Raw genomic sequence first — 18,731 nt, 5'->3', positions numbered from 1 at the left:
TTTTATGTCTGATTTTGTACGCAAGTAGTTTTTAAGTGAGGTGAAACTTGGAATGCCCGAGACAAATCAGACCCCTGAAAGGAGTGCAGTAGTCTGGAAAGGTTGAGAACCACTGATCTGAGAGGGTGGCACTATACTTATAAAGTAATATCTGATCAATACAAAGACATACAGTGGACTATACTATGTTGAAATAATTTATTGTAAGTCCTCATTTCCTTTTGAACTGTTCTGAGTTCCATATTGCTCTTGCTGATACTTGCTCAGTTATGGGTTTATTCTGATCAAGCAGAATCTTACAGGCGCATGCCATGAACACTGGTTTTTACCTAGAGTTAGCAATTGTAAGAGAGCTTTTTTTTTACCGATTTTTGAAGTTTTAACGTCAGTAATACCAGGGATACACAACTATGGGATTATAGGAACAAGAATTTCCAGCATGTCCTTCATTGTGGTCTTGGAAAAATGAATCTGAATACTTATACCAGCATCATTTCTTCCATCAAGCATGCCCTTTAATTTCATGTGGAAATGGTACCCAAGAATGTTGGGGTTTTGGCACTCGCACATAGAAAAATTGCATGTTGGACCTAAATGTGAAATACATTGTTACTGTGATGGGTTCTGTCACAGAGACCCCCTTAGGACTGTCACCTGGCGTGCTGGAATTACCTCTGAGCCCGTTTTCCACTGATAGCTTGGGACTCCAGAACCCTGCCTTGTTGAGCCAGACTGCTGCAACACAGACCCAGGTCTGGTCCACACTCTCAAAGCTGCAGACTTTAACCAAAAACTGCTCAGCAAGTCACCTATCTCCAGCACCCAGACACCCAGTTCCCAATGGGATCCAAACCCCAAATCAATCCATTTTACTCAGTATAAAGCTTATACAGGGAAAACTCAAAAATTGTCTGCTGTCTGCGGTGACCGGGAGCTGCGGGGGTCTGCCTACCACCCATGGCAGCCAGGAGCTGTGTGTGTGGGGGTGGGGGGGTACACCGCAACTCCCTGCCTCCACAGATGGTAGGGGACCCTGGTGCTGGCTGAAGTCATGGAGGTCTTTGGAAGTCACAGATTCCGTGACTTCCGTGACCTCCAAGGCTAAATCGCAACCTTACTCATGGAGCATAAACAAGAGAGAAGCTTTCCCTCTTTTAATAGTTTATCTAATTGCTTCCTTTGTTACTCTTTTCCTGGCAGGTCAATATTTAGAGGCTTCAAAACAATTGGATCATCATCCCAGGGTCAATGTGACCTTCGAGTGAGCCAATCTTTCCAGACTCCTCATTTAAAATAAAAAACAGAGATACAGAGACTTCCTTTAAAACTCCCACTTTTTTTTCTGATTTGGCAGTCTTGGAAGTTTCAGCTTGGGTTTTGTTTTATTGTATTATTTAAAAGTTTGGAAAATCTGCTCCAAGTAGGTTTTCTTTGGTCTCCATGTTACAATTCACAGTCTGCCCTTTTTGTGCTGAACCCAGACACTCCTTTCTCACAGGTTTTCTTCACTTTAAGTAGCCTTCTGAATACCATACTTAGTTATGAAAACTAGTGTTTGCTTTGCACAGTATAAATACTGGAGTCCTTTGCATACTGGTTGTGATTGTAGACTTGAAGTATGTTTCTCTAACATAGATTCAAGTCAGTTAATTGAGATGATATTTGTCATGGCTATTTAATATAATTAATTAAATTAAGTTTTATTCATTAAAAAGAAACAGTTATAGTAACTCCTTGAATAGCAAGCCCTTAGAACATAGGGTCAATTAATTGCATCAGAGTGATTGGAGAAACCTACTCTATGGGCCAAATCCTGAAGCCCCTGATTGGTTTTTCTTAGTCCTTGTTCAAGCAAATTCCCACTGATTTTAAAGTCCAAAGGGGGAAGCTAGGAGGAGAGGAGATGTGGGGAATGGGAAGGCTGGCACTCAGGAGGTTTTGAGATTTGGGTGTAGTCTACAAAGCTCGGAGGATGGGGGTATAGGGAAAAGGAGTGCTGAAAGTGGAGAAGAGGCCGATAGAGTGGGAGGTAGGAGTTGAGAGAGTCTGAGTTGGGTTTGTACGGTGGAGAGAGAATGCTGAGCTTGTATGGTAAGGAACCAGCAGTCTAACAACAGTGAGGGAAATGAACTGGGGAAGGGTTGGTACAATGCACATGGCGATGCATGGGGTCAAGACCACAGGCCGGTGGATGTGGCTTGAAGTGGAGAGGGACAGAGAGGGGTAGCAGGGAGATCTAGGAGGCTGTTGGGGACCCAAATAACAAATGACAGTGAGCCTTGGCATAGGTAGGGGAAACATTATTGGGGGAAGAAGGGTAGGGAGTGTGGAGCTGGAAGTTGGTGGAGCTGGGGAGGAGAGAACTGTGTCCACCTGGCTGGTTCTAAGTGGAGAGAAAGCAGCAGTACAGTTCTGAGTATAGAAAAGGATTTGGGGTGAGTCAAAGATACTGGAACTCTTACACTGAGGTTTCCAATCATAATAAACACAAGGGAAGCAGAGGAGCCTCTGCTTCTGGACACATTTCCTCAGCACCTCCCATAAAGCAGAGCTACCACTTTCTCAAACCTGTAGCCATAGATGAAGAGGTGTAGCAAGCTTACCTTGCTGACTGTATTAATGCATATCTCCAGAGCCACTCTGAAACACTGAGATAGTGCTTTATATGCCATACCTGCTGCTTTGGGCTCTTCCACCCAGGAGACTCATTCATCACTTAATGAAAAGTGAATTTTCTAGCAAAAATTAGAGAACTAGCAGCAGATATTAGATGGCACTGGTGACATTATGATACTGAGTCCATCACACTTATTTCTAGTCAAAATCCTCTCCCCGTTCGTGCAGGAGAATCTGAGAGGAACCCTTGCTAGAGTGTGTCTGTTTCACAGGATCATGATTGCCACGGGACAGGTCACCATTTAACAGCTATGAGGAATTGGCAGTAATAACTGTGTAGAACTGGCCATTGACTAGTAAATACCATCACATGGTGATTCTGCTTATCACCATTGATATGTATGTTTTGTACTTCGTATTATGGAGGAACTGATGAGAAAATCCCCTCTCCATAAAGCTCCCTTTGTCTGCTACTCCTATGCTCATCTCAGCCTCTTTTCACGCTGTCCCTTTATTCTTGGACCTGCCTAGTTCTCTCCTTAAAGAAAGTGACGCTTCCCCTGAGAACCCTCTTATTTCCCTTTGCGTTCCATCACTGAACCTTACAACTCTTTCTGCTCCAACTGGTGTCTTATCCGTACAAACTGGATCAGGAGAGCCTAAGGGCCTTTTCTATCAAGATCTATATACATCTACATCATTATGGCTTTGATTCACCAAAGCACTTAAACACTTGCTGGATTTTAAACATGTGGGCAGTTACGCTGAAGTGTCCAGCAGAACTCGTAACTCAGGCATCTAAGTCGGGTGTTTAAGTGCCAAAGTACCTTTGTGGATCCCACCCCGTATAACTAGCCAGTAGAACTGCTCACTTACTTAAAGTCAAGCAAGTGCTTAAGTACTTTGCAGGATCAAATCCTTAATATTTAATAACAAAATAACTTGTCCAGTGATGGGGTCAGTACTCCTTTTTGGATAAGTGGTAGGTTATACTCGTACCTCCAGGGACTGGCTGTATGTACTCTGACTCATCCCTAATGTGTCATTATGTATGTAGAGTTTACTACTTGAACATACATTTGTGCATTCTGGTTTTTAGTTTAGTAGCACTGTAACAATTTTTACTAATTCTTGAATTCTTTCATACTGTACTTTAACTGTACAGTAAATAACCCTTAAGTCCAGTTTTGTGTGCTACTAGGGTTTTGAGGTGGTGTTTTCTAAATCTTATACACAGTGTGTTGTTTGTATGGTGAGCTGTAAGGTTATTTATGAGTTCAGGAGTAAGCTTTAACTCTGTTCTGCCTTCATGGTGAGTGACTGTGAAATTCACTGTGGACATCCAGTCTATCCAGTCTCACATTTTTTGTGTGTTTTCTGTGCTCTTACCACAATATATGAGCCTCAGTTCTTAATTTAATAGATCGATCAGGGATTGTGAAGTACAATTATTCTAAAAGTCGTTTACTAGGGGGAAAAAAATCATTTCCAAACTTAACAAACCAGACAACTGAAAACTGATGAGAAAAGTGGATAGTATGTTTAATGTTTAATTAAAAAAGGAAATTTCTGATAATGAGTAGAAAAACAAGCTTCCCCTCCTCCTTCTTTCCCCACCCCCCCAGTAACATTGTATTTCACAATAATGATTCCTTACTATAGATAGCATAGACCTAATAAAACCTGTTCAGGCCCTTCAACTTTCTAATATCTACAGGAACTATAAGATGTATTTTAAAATCAGTGTTTGTGCCCTACTGTTCTGTTTCATAAAATAAAATCAGTCTGACTGGAAATGGGTCAAAAAGATCTGGAAAAATTCACATAACCTCTTGAGACAGACTGCAGGGAGTGAACAGGTGAGCCTGCACTCTGATCACTTAGATCAGTGATACTTAGACCTCAGTAGTTCAGGAGCCAAATTAGTGTTTAACATTACCCAAAAGAGCCACAGTAGTGTGAATTCATTGTTTCATTTACTCTCTAGATAGACAGACAGATATTCTCACAGCAAAATGATTGACCAAGTATTATTATTTTATCAACTAGAGTTAATAAACTACAACATATTAAAAAGCATCCTGATTGGTTAATAACTTAGGGTATGTCTACACTACGGGATTATTCCAATTTTACCGAAACCGGTTTTGTAAAACAGATTGTATAAAGTCAAGTGCACGCGGCCACACTAAGCACATTAATTCGGCGGTGTGCGTCCATGTACCGAGGCTAGTGTCGATTTCCGGAGCGTTGCACTGTGGGTAGCTATCCCGTAGCTATCCCATAGTTCCCGCAGTCTCCCCCGCCCATTGGAATTCTGGGTTGAGATCCCAATGCATGATGGGACAAAAACAGTGACAAGGGTGATTCTGGGTAAATGTCGTCACTCAATCCTTCCTCCATGAAAGCAACGGCAGACCATCATTTCGCACCGTTTTTCCCTGGATTGCCCTGGCAGACGCCATAGCATGGCAGCCATGGAGCCTGTTTTGCCTTTTGTCACTGTCACCGTATGTGTACTGGATGCTGCTAACAGACGTGGTACTGCAGTGCTATACAGCAGCATTAATTTGCCTTTGCAAGGTAGCAGAGACGATTACCATCCCTATTGCACCGTCTGCCATTGTAAATTGTCGATGAGATGATGGTTATCAGTCATTTTGCACCATTTGCATTTGGAAATTGGCGATGACGGTTATCAATCCTTTTGTACCGTCTGCTGCTGTCATGGGTGTTCCTGGCTGGCCTCGCTGAGGTCGGCCGGGGGCACATGGACAAAAATGGGAATGACTCCCTGGGTCATTCCCTTCTTTATGTTTTGTCTAAAAATAGAGTCAGTCCTGCCTAGAATATGGGGCAAGTGTACTAGAGAACCAGAGAGCATAGCCGCTCCGTGTAAGAGCCCCAGAGATCCCGCAGAAATGATGAGCTGCATGCCATTCTAGGGGGGTGCCCCTGCAACAACCCCACCCGTTGCTTCCCTCCTCCCCCAACCCTCCTGGGCTACCGTGGCAGTGTCCCCCCATTTGTGTGATGAAGTAATAAAGAATGCAGGAATAAGAAACACTGACTTTTAGTGAGATAAAATGAGGGGGAGGCAGCCTCCAGCTGCTATGATAGTCCAGGCAGTACAGAATCTTTTCTTTAGACATGAAAGGGGGGGCTGATGGAGCTCAGCCCCCAGTTGCTATGATGAGGACAGTTACCAATCCTTTTGTACCATCTACCGGGAATGACTGGGAGTCATTCCTATTTTTACCCAGGCGCCCCCGGCCGACCTCACCGAGGCCAGCCAGGAGCACTCACGGGCTGATGATGACGATGGATAGCAGTCATATTGTACCGTCTGCCACCGGGAAGGGGATGCTGGTGTTCAGCGCTGCAGCACCCCATCTACCAGCAGCATGCAGTAGACATAGGGTGACATTAAAAAAAGGCGAGAAATGATTTTTTTCCCTTTCGGGGGGGGGGGGGGGGGAAGGGTGTAAATTGACGACATACACCCTGAAACACCCGGGAAAATGTTTTTGACCCTTCAGGCATTTGGAGCTCAGCCAAGAATGCAAAAGCTTTTCGGAGACTGCAGGGACTGTGGGATAGCTGGAGTCCTCAGTACCCCCTCCCTCCCTCCATGAGCGTCCATTTGATTCTTTGGCTTTCCGTTACGCTTCTCACGCAGCACTGTGCTGAATCCCTGCTGTGGCCTCTGTCTATCATAGCCTGGAGATTTTTTCAAATGCTTTGTCATTTCGTCTTCTGTAACGGAGCTCTGATAGAACAGGTTTGTCTCCCCATACAGCGATCAGATCCAGTATCTCCCATACGGTCCATGCTGGAGCTCTTTTTGGATTTGGGACTGCATCGCCACCCGTGCTGATCTGAGCATCACGCTGGGCAAACAGGAAATGAAATTCAAAAGTTCGCGGGGCTTTTCCTGTCTACCTGGCCAGTGCATCCGAGTTCAGACTGCTTTCCAGAGCGGTCACAATGGTGCACTGTGGGATACCGCCTGGAGGCCAATACCGTCGATTTGCGGCCACACTAACCCTAATCCGACATGGCAATACCAATTTCAGCGCTACTCCTCTCGTCGGGGAGGAGTACAGAAATCAGTTTAAAGAGCCCTTTATATCGATATAAAGGGCCTCATTGTGTGGATGGATGCAGGGTTAAATCGGTTTAATGCTGCTAAATTCGGTTTAAACGCGTAGTGTAGACCAGGCCACAGATTGGTTAATTAAAATCACAGTGTTTTAATATCATATGCAGCAAAGAGCTGCAGGAGACACTTGCAGTTTGGGAGCCTCAATCTGAGTATCACTGATTTAGATGCTAATTAGTTCACCAGAGGAAGCTGATTGGAGTAATTAGTTAATCAAGCTGGCAGGCTGTGTGGGATAAAGTTTCAATTAGCCCATCAGCCCAAATCTGATAAAGAGGCACAGGAAGGAAGTTGGAGGGGAAGAACAGGACTAGCTCAGCCCAGTTACACAGAGACCTCAGAAAAGGGAGACCTCAGGTTCTGAGGAGAGGGCCAGTAGCTCTGTAAATATTGTAAATAGACTGTGGTATGGGGACTGTAGTAGTAATGATGGAGAGAACTTGAAATAAAAGGTCACTGAGTGCACACCTCACGTAATCAGTGCAGTTTCTGTGGGGAAGAAGACAAGAGCAGAGCCGTGCCCCGTTATACCACTGAACACAGGGAATTTGGGAAGGGTGGAGAAAATATTGAAAATCCAGCTAATCATTATTGATAATATATTTAACATTCAGGTTGTGGTAATGTCTAATGGTCATAGCTAGGTTTTGCCCCATTATTCTAGGTGTTGTACAAACTGTCCCTGCTCCAAAGAGTGTAATTCTTAAGTAAGAATTCTTCAATATATTGAATTCTTAAGGACCCTGACTTGAAAGAAAACTGCAATGGATTATAAAATGGCTTCTACTCACTTATTCCAGTGTGAGTCACGATGAAGGGCCTTCTCAGCTTCCATGTAAACAAATGACTAAACTCATGTTGACTCCAGTGAGAGCATGGATTAGGCCCCAAATCATTATTTCTGTAAAAGGTGCTATTAATAAAAAGTTTTAATATAAAATAATGAAGTTTGAAGCAGCTAGTATAGCTGGCTATCTTGTCATCATCTACATGAGGGGAACTGAGTGCTGTATCTCTCTGAGATGTTTTCAGTTCTGTGTGTGTATCCATGTCAAATTTATAATTTTTACCCCCCGAAAAATATGGAAATCTTCATCTGTTACTTAGAAGCAGCAAAGAATCCTGTGGCACCTTATAGACTAACAGACGTTTTGCAGCATGAGCTTTCGTGGGTGAATACCCACTTCTTCGGATGCAAGCAGTGGAAATTTCCAGGGGCAGGTGTATATATATAAGCAAGCAAGAAGCAAGCTAGAGATAACGAGGTTAGATCAATCAGGGAGGATGGGGCCCTGTTCCAGCAGCTGAGGTGTGAAAACCAAGGGAGGAGAAACTGGTTCATTCACCTGCACGTCCACCAATGTAATATATGCCAGCAATGCCCCTCTGCTATGTACATCGGCCAAACTGGACAGTCTCTAAGGAAAAGGATAAATGGACACAAATCAGACATTAGGAATGGCAATATACAAAAACCTGTAGGAGAACACTTCAACCTCCCTGGCCACACAATAGCAGATTTTAAGGTGGCCATCCTACAGCAAAAAAACTTTAGGACCAGACTCCAAAGAGAAACTGCTGAGCTCCAGTTCATCTGCAAATTTAACACCATCAGCTTAGGACTAAACAAAGACTGTGAATGGCTTGCCAATTACAGAACCAGTTTCTCCTCCCTTGGTTTTCACACCTCAGCTGCTGGAACAGGGCCCCATCCTCCCTGATTGATCTAACCTCGTTGTCTCTAGCTTGCTTCTTGCTTGCTTATATATACACACCTGCCCCTGGAAATTTCCACTGCTTGCATCCGAAGAAGTGGGTATTCACCCATGAAAGCTCATGCTGCAAAACGTCTGTTAGTCTATAAGGTGCCACAGGATTCTTTGCTGCTTCTACAGAACCAGACTAACACGGCTACCCCTCTGATACTTGACATCTGTTACTTGTGTTTCTGGCTACACCTCTGAGCTTCCCAACTGGGCTTGTCATCAGGCTTTCCTGTAGGAATTGCTGTTAAAATGGCAGCCCGCAGATATTGGGTCCTAATCATGTTTCCAATAAAGCCAGTTGCAAAACTCTCATTGACTTCAGTGGAGCAAGATGATTCCCTTAGGCCTGCGTCTACACTGGTGTGTGTGTGTGTGTGTGTGTGTGTGGATTTATCTAAGTTACGCAACTTCAGCTACGGAATAATGTAGCTGAAGTCGACGTACTTAGATCTACTCACTGCAGTGAGTCAACTGCTGCCGCTCCCCCGTCAACTCTGCCTGTGCCTCTTGCAGTGGTGGAGTACAGGAGTCGATGGGACAGTGCTTGGGGGTCGATTTGTCGTGTATAGACTAGACATGATATATCAACCCCCACTGGATCGATTGCTGCCCACCGATCCGGCGGGTAGTCTAGACATACCCTTAGTCTGCCATTTGTTTCATGTCAAGGAGATGTTAACATATTTGTAACTACTGCTTTGTAATTTCCTTGTTTAAATCAATCTGATGAAGTGTAACATTATGTGGTAATCTAAAACAGTACTGAACTTGCTGCTGCTTGCCTTTGAGATAGCAGAGTGCATTTAGAAATTGTAGGGAAGCAACAGAAATCGTTACTTTAACCATTTGGGATTTCTGTAAGGCCCATCTTTTTCCCAAGGCATTTAGGGAGGTTGGAAAGGCATCAGAGGACAGGCTGGAGGAAGATATGGGAGGAGTATCTTTGTATATATAGATAGAGTAGTATTCATTCTTGTAGAGTAATCTATTAATTGGAAAAATTATAACTGGAAAATCTGACTAACTGAACTGTTGTACTGCAAATTTTAGCTAAACAAATGTTTGTGTCAAATTTTGGAAGGTTCGTGGAGCTGTGGTTAGATGCCAGTGAAGTCCAATAACTACTTTTGTTCCTCTATATACTAAGGACTAAATCTTCAAAAGTGACTAGTGATTCTGGGTGATTACATTTTTGAGTCCCAAGTTTGAATCTTAAAGGGGCCTCATTTTCAGAAAGTGCTGAAGACTCATCATCTGAAAATTGGGCATTTTTGAAAACAGGCACAAAATCCAGAGAGAACGTCTATTCTTCTGTTTATTTAATAAGAGACAAGAATTCTAAGAAAATGAGAGATTTACAAGTCTGAAAGAATGCCTTAAGATTCTGTTTCTGTTAAATTTATTTGAGCATAAGCTTTCGTGGGCTACAGCCCACTTCTTCGGATGCATGGAATGGAACATATATTGAGGAGATATATATACGCATACAGAGAGCAAGAAAAGGTGGGAGTTGCCCTACCAACTCTAAGAGGCCAATTAAGTAAGGAGGAAAAAAAAAATTTGATGTGATAATCAAGATAGCCCAGTACAGATAGTTTGATAAGAAGTGTGAGAATACTTACAAGGGGAGATAGAGTCAATGTTCGTAATGGCTCAGCCATTCCCAGTCCCTATTTAAACCTAAGGTGATTGTATCTACTTTGCATATCAATTCCAGCTCAGCAGTTTCTCATTGGAGTCTGTTTTTGAAGCTTTTCTGTTGCAAAATTGCCACTTGCAGGTCTGTCATTGAATGACCAGAAAGGTTAAGGTGTTCTCCTACTGGTTTTTGAGTGTTATGATTCCTGATGTCAGACTTGTGTCCATTAATTCTTTTGCATAGATACTGTCTGGTTTGGCCAATGTACATGGCAGAGGTGCATTGGTGGCACATGATGGCATATATCACATTGTAGATGTGCAGGTGAATGAGCCCCTGATGGTATGGCTGATGTGATTAGGTCCTACGATGATGTCACTTGAATAGATATGAGGACAGAGTTGGCATCGGGCTTTGTTGCAAGGGTAGGTTCCTGGGTTAGTGTTTTTGTTCAGTGATGTGTGGTTGCTGGTGAGTATTTGCTTCAGGTTGAGGGGTTGTCTGTAAGCGAGGACAGGTCTGTCCCCCAAGATCTGTGAGAGTGAGGGATCATCTTTCAGGATAGGTTGTAGATCTTTGATGATGCGCTGGAGAGGTTTTAGTTGGGGGCTGAAGGTGACAGCTAGTGGTGTTCTGTTTTTTTTTTCCCTTTGTTGGGCCTGTCTTGTAGGAGGTGACTTCTGGGTACTCGTCTGGCTCTGTCAATCTGTTTTTTAAGGGTATTGTAGTTTTAAGAATGCTTGATAGAGATCTTGTAGGTGCTTGTCTCTGAGGGATTGGAGCAAATGCGTTTGTATCTTAGAGCTTGGCTGTAGACAATGGATCGTGTGTTGTGTCTTGGATGGAAGCTGGAGGCATGTAGGTAAGTATAGCGGTCAGTAGGTTTCCGGTATAGGGTGGTATTTATGTGACCATCGATTATTAGCACAGTAGTGTCCAGGAAATGGACCGCTTGTGTGGATTGATCTAGGCTGAGGTTGATGGTGGGATGGAAATTATTGAAATCATGGTGGAATTCCTCAAGGGCTTCTTTTCCATGAGTCCAGATGATGAAGATGTCATCAATGTAGCGCAAGTAGAGTAGGGACGTTAGGGGACGAGAGCTAAGGAAGCGTTGTTCTAAGTCAGCTATAAAAATGTTGGCATACTGTGGGGCCATGCGGGTACCCATAGCAGTGACGCTGACTTGAAGGTATATATTGTCCCCAAATGTGAAATAGTTGTGGGTGAGGACAAAGTCATAAAGTTCAGCCACCAGGTTAGCTGTGACATTATCGGGGATAGTGTTCCTGATAGCTTGTAGTCCATCTTTGTGTGGAATGTTGGTGTAGAGGGCTCCTCCCATATCTTCCTCCAGCCTGTCCTCTGATGCTTTTCCAACCTCCCTAAATGCCTTGGGGAAAAGATTGGCCTTACAGAAATCCCAAATGGTTAAAGTAACAATTTCTGTTGCTTCCCTACAATTTCTAAATGCACTCTGCTATCTCAAAGGAAAGCAGCAGTGAGTTCAGTACTGTTTTAGATTACCACATAATGTTACACTTCTTCAGATTGATTTAAGCAAGGAAATTACAAAGCAGTAGTTACTTGCTAGTGACAAGCAGCAACCCCCTGTTGGTGCTATCACTCAGCCACCACACACCCAGCTAGACTGCATTTATTCTCTCTAAGCCACTCATGAACTATACATAGGGAAACACCAGCAAATCCCCCCAGCCCCCAGCTTTGTATCGCCTTACACTGCTCAAGACCTTCTCTTGAACAATGCAAGGTCATTAATTACTTTGCCACTCCATCAAGGATAGTGGACATGCACCAGTCTTTGTAACCTCAGCAGATCCCCCAAGCACTTTAGACAAACTCACTGGTAAGGATAATACATTAAAATAAGTTTGTTAACTACAGAAATATACATTTTAGTGATTATAAGTGGTAGGTATAAAGATCAGAGAAAGTTAAGAAAATAAAAATAACATGCATTCTAAATCCTAACTTTCAGACTAAGCAAGATTTGAATCAAACAGCTTTTCTCACACCACTGGACATTGTGGGCAGGTTACAGTTCTTAATACATAGGCTGAATTTCCTTCTCAGCCAATCTCCTCAGTTCAAAGTCTTTTGTCTTCCCAGCATTCTTGTTGCCTTCCAACTAGGTGGGGGAGGAGAGGGGTGATCTCCTGGTGCCACTGTCCCTTATTTTATACTCTCAATTCATGTCCCAGGGAAGATACTGGTGCAAGTAAGTCCTGGTAGATCTTGCTGAGTCACAGAGTTGAGCAATCCTCATTGTGTGGTACTTGTGCAACGGGTCTCTTACAGAACTGTACATCTCTTGTTTACAATTCCCCTGCTGGTCAGTGGCTCATGATGGTCACCACCTTTGTTGTCACTGGAAAGCTAGCCGTGGGCATCTCCCAAACTCACAAAATATATATCAATAACCATGTAGCAGAATATCATAATTCCATATACAATGATGATACGCATATTTTGACAGAACAATGAGTTTCAGCAGATCATGACTTTTAATATGGTACCTTACAAGGCATACTTTGTATGAAACATTTCAACAATATACAAATGATGAATATGGGGGTTACACGGTGTTATTTTAAGGTACAGCATGTCACATACCTGTAAAAGGGTAACATTAAGAATGGCATTTTATTAATTTTTTAATTGTTCTATGGACTTGATTAAATGGCTGTTCACACCTCACTCCTGCTGGATCTTAAGTAGAGCAGCTACTGTTTGCTTGCAGATAATTCAAGAAAAGAATGCATACAGCTGTTGTCTAAAATCACATTGTGCAAGATCAGTGTCCATGTCCCATTTATCCTTCTGTGACTGTTGTAACTGCTCTTTTCCAGAGTTATTGACATCCATCTTGTCCCCATCCAGCCTCTCCAAAATGTTGTTGCTAAATTCATCCCCCTTGGAAATTACGATCCATGCCACTCCACTCTGTAAGGTCCTGATCTGAAAACCCATTGAAGTAAATAGACTCCCATTCAATGAGCTTTGGATCAGGCCCTAACTTCCTTCATTGGCCCCTCATTTGCCTGGGTATTAAGTTCAGACTTGTTCTTCTTGCATTCAGGTTCCTTTCCCCTGGCTTACCTTACTGACCTGGAATTTAGTTACAATCCCTTCCTCACTCCATCCCACCAGCAAGTCAGCCTCAACTACTCAGTTGGTTTTTGCCTCCACTTATAACCATGTTGCCAGTTATGCATGTAATGTTTTCTCCTGAGAAGGGAGCTTGAATTTTCTGATATAAGACAGTGTAAAAGGAGTGCAAGTGGCTAAGCAATTGTTTTGGTTGTTTTTTTAAAATAAAACTTAGGCCTTGGCTCCTTTGCACAGGCTGCTACTTCGTCAGCCCTCTTATTTGGTGTGTGGATAGAAGAGAAGAGACACTTTGGGATGCAGTTCAACAGTATGCTGATGATACTCAGTTCTGCATCTCTTTCCAGGCAGTGCAGTTGCAAGTTCACAAGACCCAGACTATCAATTTCCCAATATTCAGTTAAGACTAAAGTTTGAAGGTCCTGCTAGATGTAGCAGGAATTTCTGTGATCAAAAAATATCTCCTTATTTAAATTTGAGTGAAAGGTTGGATGTGACCTACCTTCCATAATCAATGGGCTTGGCTACACTTACAAATTTGCAGCGCTGCAGCAGGGTGTGAAAACACACCCTCTCCAGCGCTGCAAATTGCGGCGCTGCAAAGCGCCAGTGTGGTCAAAGCCCCAGCGCTGTACGTTATTCCCCACAGGGAGGTGGAGTACGGACAGCGCTGGGAGAGCTTTCTCCCAGCGCTGGCGCTTTGACTACACTTAGCGCTTCAAAGCGCTGCCACGGCAGCGCTTTGAAGTGCAAGTGTAGCCAAAGCCTTAGCATAGGAGTCATCAGATACTGGAGCTTTATTAGTCTTTAGAGCAGGTATCTCAAACTCAAATCATCACGAGGGCCACATGAGGACTAGTACATTGGCCCAAGGGCCGCATCACTGAAACCTTTTCATACAACGATACAAAGGTATAGTCAAAAATGAAAAAAGTGAAGAATTATATAGTATGCTATTAAAAGTCAATGTATTAACTTTTTAAAAACTGTAATGTGAACAAGGGTTTTAATAAAACATAAACACTCAGTAATGCACCTCACTCAAATGACAAAACACATTTACTTTTAGAATTACTTCAGTTAAAGCCTCCCTGCCCCCAACCCCGTCCCCACTCCATCCCTTCCATGAGGTCCCACCCCTGCCCCATCTCTTCCCACCCCTTTCCCGCTCCCATTCCAACCTCTTCCCCAAAGTCTCCACACCCTCCCTGCCCCATTCCAATACCTTCTCCAAATCCCCGCCCTGCCCCCACCTCTTCTCCACCTCCTCCCCTGAGCACGCCGCGTCCCCGCTTCTCCCCGCTCCCTCCTGGAAAGTCCTAAGTGCCGCCAAACAGCTGTTTGGCAATAGGAAGCGCCTGGGAGGTAGGCGGAGGAGCGGGGATGCAGCATGCTTGGAGGAGGGGAGGCGGGGGGAGCTTGGCTGCCGGTGGAGTTGGCTCCTATGGCAGGCCGCAGGAAATAACTCAGCGGGCCGCATGTTTGAGACCCCTGCTTTAGAGCTTGAACTCTGTTCAGGATTTCGAATACAGAATTGTTTTAATGTATTGATAAATGGAAAGTGTTTTTTTTTTTTATGTTTTCTCAGGAACTTGGATTTTTTAAAAGGTATTTTAGTCCCATTTTATTTTGGACCATTTCTTTCCTGTCTCTTTTCTATTCCGGCTTCTTTCTCAGGTCCCTCAACATCATGAATTCAGTATTATAGGCAGGGTTCATAGCATCACCTCTTATTAAGGTTGCTGGTCTCTTCTCATTATTTTAATAATAAATTCATATATTGTGTGTATCATATTGTCTGTAAGTTTAAAATATATAGAATAAAGCACATAGGTGCAGATCCTTAGGACTAACTGTTGCACCCTATGCAGAAGGCTACCTAAGAGGCCTTTGTGTCTTCCTGATTCTTGGGCCACTAGTTCAGTCTAGAGGAGCCTTTGAAGGCAGGGTTTGTCTGCTGTACCTGTCTCCCCGGGGGACAACTGAGTAGGCAGAAACACCACTAATGCTCCAACCATAATTCCTTTTTTACAGTCACTCCCCCCCCCCCACACACCATTAAATGTGGGATGGGGCAGGCAAGGGTATGGTGCCAGCTACATCAGCTCTACACTTCTCTAGGGTGACCAGAAGTCCTGATAAAATCAGGACTGTCCCGATATTTAGGCGTCCCGACCCACGTCCCGACCCATGTTTGGTCAGGACGCAATTAGTCTCAGTATTTTGCACTTATTTTTTTGCTCCGCAGGCGGCACTCAGTTTTTTTGTTTTTGTTTTTTTTTGCTCCGCCGGTGACCCCTCCCCCCCATGTGTCCCGATATGTTCTTCCTCTCATTTGGTCACCCTACACTTCTCCCATGCACTTCTCCCAGCCTCAAGTCTGGTTTGTATTGCTAGAATGTGCAGCAGCACAAAGTAGCCTCATCTGGCCCCATAGTTCCCATATAGCTTCCAAAAGATTCTTTTAATTTCTATGCTTTATTGTACTTTAAAATCTGTTCACACTGAAGTCTAGGCCATAACTCTCGGTCCTAAATCAATCTGAAGAACAAAACCAGACCCTGTGGAACTGAATCATACTCTCCAATGCCCAGAGCTGCGCACCCTTGAAAAATCCTTTACTAGATGTTTGCTCCAGTATAATAGTGGATTTTGATTTTCACGATCCTGTATGTGGCAGTATGGTACGTGCCTGCACACCTGAGAGCAGACTGAGTCAAAAGGCTCTTGAGAAGAATTTAAAAGGTGATTGTATAACGTATTTCAAAGCACTTAATTGACTCTCTAAGAACTAGTGTGGGGTTGTACTGGTATTTCAGCAAAGAAGGAGTGTCTATTAATTTGTGAGCAATAGGCTAGCTGTGTAAATACTATAAAAGAAGTATATTGAACTCTGAGCTGAGTGGCAGTGATGGTGTGATTTCATGTTTCTCAGTTTTAAGTTGCACTGAAACAACAAATAAAATCAGTTGTGAGAGAGGTGATTGTTTGGGGATAGCTTGACTGTGCAATATAATTCAATTTCTGTACCCACATTCACTCACTGTAATAATGCTGACATCTTCGCCATTTTCAAAGAGAGGGACAGGGCCGACTGTGGCAACTATCAAGACATTGCCCTCCTGTTCATCACTGGGGAGATTCTTGCTAAGTTAATACTGAATCACCTGCTCCCTTTTGCTGAGGAAGTACTTCCAGAGTCCCAGTGTGGCTTCAGACCATCCAAGGCAGCACCAATATGATTTTCTCTGTCAACCGTGAGCCTCTGTGGAAAATCATGTCAAAGTTTGTCTGCCCAGATTTATCACCATTGTAAGACTCCTCCATGACCAGATGACTGCCTCCATCCTGTCCTCTGAGCCCTGTGTCATCCGAACTGGCGTAAAACAAGGTTGTGTAGTGGCACCCACCCTTTTCTCCATTTTCTTAGCAGCTATGAAAACACTAACACAAGACCGTCTGCCACAGGGCATTGGCATCCAATATTGGATTGACGAGAACCTCTTCAACTTTTCTTGTCTCCGTGCCAGAACTAAAGTAATATCAGCAACAATAACTGAACTCCAGTACGCAGATGATTGTGCTACACACTCAAAGGAGGATCTGCAAACAGCCCTTAATTGCTTCTCTGAAGCTTACAAAAACCTAGGGCTAACTCTGATTATTGGCAAAACAAAAGTTCTTCACCAGCCAGTCCCTGGTTAATCATCAGACCCAGCAAGGAAGATCTATATTGACAAAGAAGAACTGGAAAATGTAGAATACTTTGCCTCTCTTGGCAGCCATCTCTCACAGAGGGCAGATATGGATGTCAAGTTTCAGCACAGAATTTGCTGTGCCAGCCTTGCCTTTGGCAGACTGTCTTACCAGGTGTTCAACAATCACATCACCAGAACGCATACTAAACTTTTAGTTTATAAAGCAGTAGTAATCCCAACTCTCCTCTACAGCTGAGCTGAAGTGGGCTGGGAGGGGGAGGGTATCTCAGTGGTTTGAGTATTGGCCTGCTAAACATAGCATTGTGAGTTCAATCCTGGAGGGGGCTATTTAGGGAACTGGGGTTAAAAATCTGTCTGGGGATTGGTCCTTCTTTGAGTAGGGGGTTGGACTAGATGACCTTCCAAAGCTATGATTTGAGGGAGGAGGGATAGCTCAGTGTCTGGAGCATTGGCCTGCTAAACCCAGGATTATGAGTTCAATCCCTGAGGGGGGTCTGGGGCAAAATCAGTACTCAGTCCTACTATTGAAGGCAGGGGGATAGACTCAATGACCTTTTGGGGTCCCTTCCAGTTCTGTGAGATAGGTATATCTCCAAGTCAGCTGTATATATATTTTTACAGCTGTGAGACTTGGGTGACCCACAGAAAACACCTGAAAAACCTGGAACGCCAGCACCAGCAATTTCTACAGAAGATCCTCAACATAAAGTGAGAGGATCATCCCACTAATGTCAGTGTTCTCACAGACACCAACCTCTTCAGCGTTGAGGCCCTGATTATCCAGCACCAGTTGAGGTGGAGTGGGCATACCTGATGTACACTTACCAAAACAACTGCTGTATGCCCAACTCACCAAAGGAGAAAGGAAATGAGGAGGCCAAAAGAAACGCTTTAAAGACACCCTCAAGATAAACATGAAGAGATGTGGCATCAATACTGCACACTGGGAGAGAGCAGCCCAGGACAGGATAACTGGCAAAGACTTGTCAGAGAAGGAAATGTCTGCTTTTGAGGAAAATAGCCTTGCCCTGGTTGAAGAAAAACACCAGAAAAGAAAGGAAAGACAACAGTCACGGAGCAATTGCGGCCCAACCCTGTCTTCCAACACCACCCACAATGTCTGCCAGTGAGCCTGTGGCTCAAGAACCGGGCTCTTCAGTCAACAAAGGACCCATGAAAAATAAAGCCCGTGAAAGTGATCATCCTCGACCTCGAGGGGTTGTCAGCGACTACTCAGCAGGAGTGGGTGTGCTACTATCAAGCCCTGGCTGGACACATCTTGCTAGACACATCTGCACCTGCTACGTTAATTACACTAAAGCCATCTATATAGCATATTTATTGGATATTTTAAAATAGTGGTTTGGTGCTGTTTTACTGTGGAAGACATGCTTTATTTTGGCTATCTCTCTTTTAAATTATAAAAAGCACACCCATGTTAGAAATTGAAATTATGCAACTAAGCACACATCTATCCATAACTGTGCATGTAAAAACATGTTGTGTGCAGTGTTGTCCATCAATATTTTAAAGCACCTTTACTTATCAATGATTCCAATGGGACAACTTGTGGAGTTAATGTTCAATTTGAGTAAGGGTGGTAAAATCTGCTCCAAAGCTTTTGGTTCACTATGGTGGTGGGTGTATTTTAGGGTTTAAAATATATATCTTCTGGATACTTTCTTATCTGAAGATAGTAT

At 43.6% G+C, this 18,731-nt stretch overlaps 1 protein-coding gene across 5 annotated transcripts in view; it reads left to right on the top strand.

Moving 5' to 3' along the window:
• Positions 1–18,731, top strand: part of PLXDC2 (plexin domain containing 2) — a 403,152-nt gene that overhangs the window by 235,980 nt on the left and 148,441 nt on the right. The window lies entirely within an intron of this gene.

This window comes from Mauremys reevesii, linkage group 2 (assembly GCF_016161935.1).
Source record: "Mauremys reevesii isolate NIE-2019 linkage group 2, ASM1616193v1, whole genome shotgun sequence".
In the NCBI taxonomy this organism is placed as follows: domain Eukaryota; kingdom Metazoa; phylum Chordata; order Testudines; family Geoemydidae; genus Mauremys; species Mauremys reevesii.
Note: the sequence above shows the minus strand (reverse complement) of the source record. Positions and strands in the feature narration are given on the sequence as shown.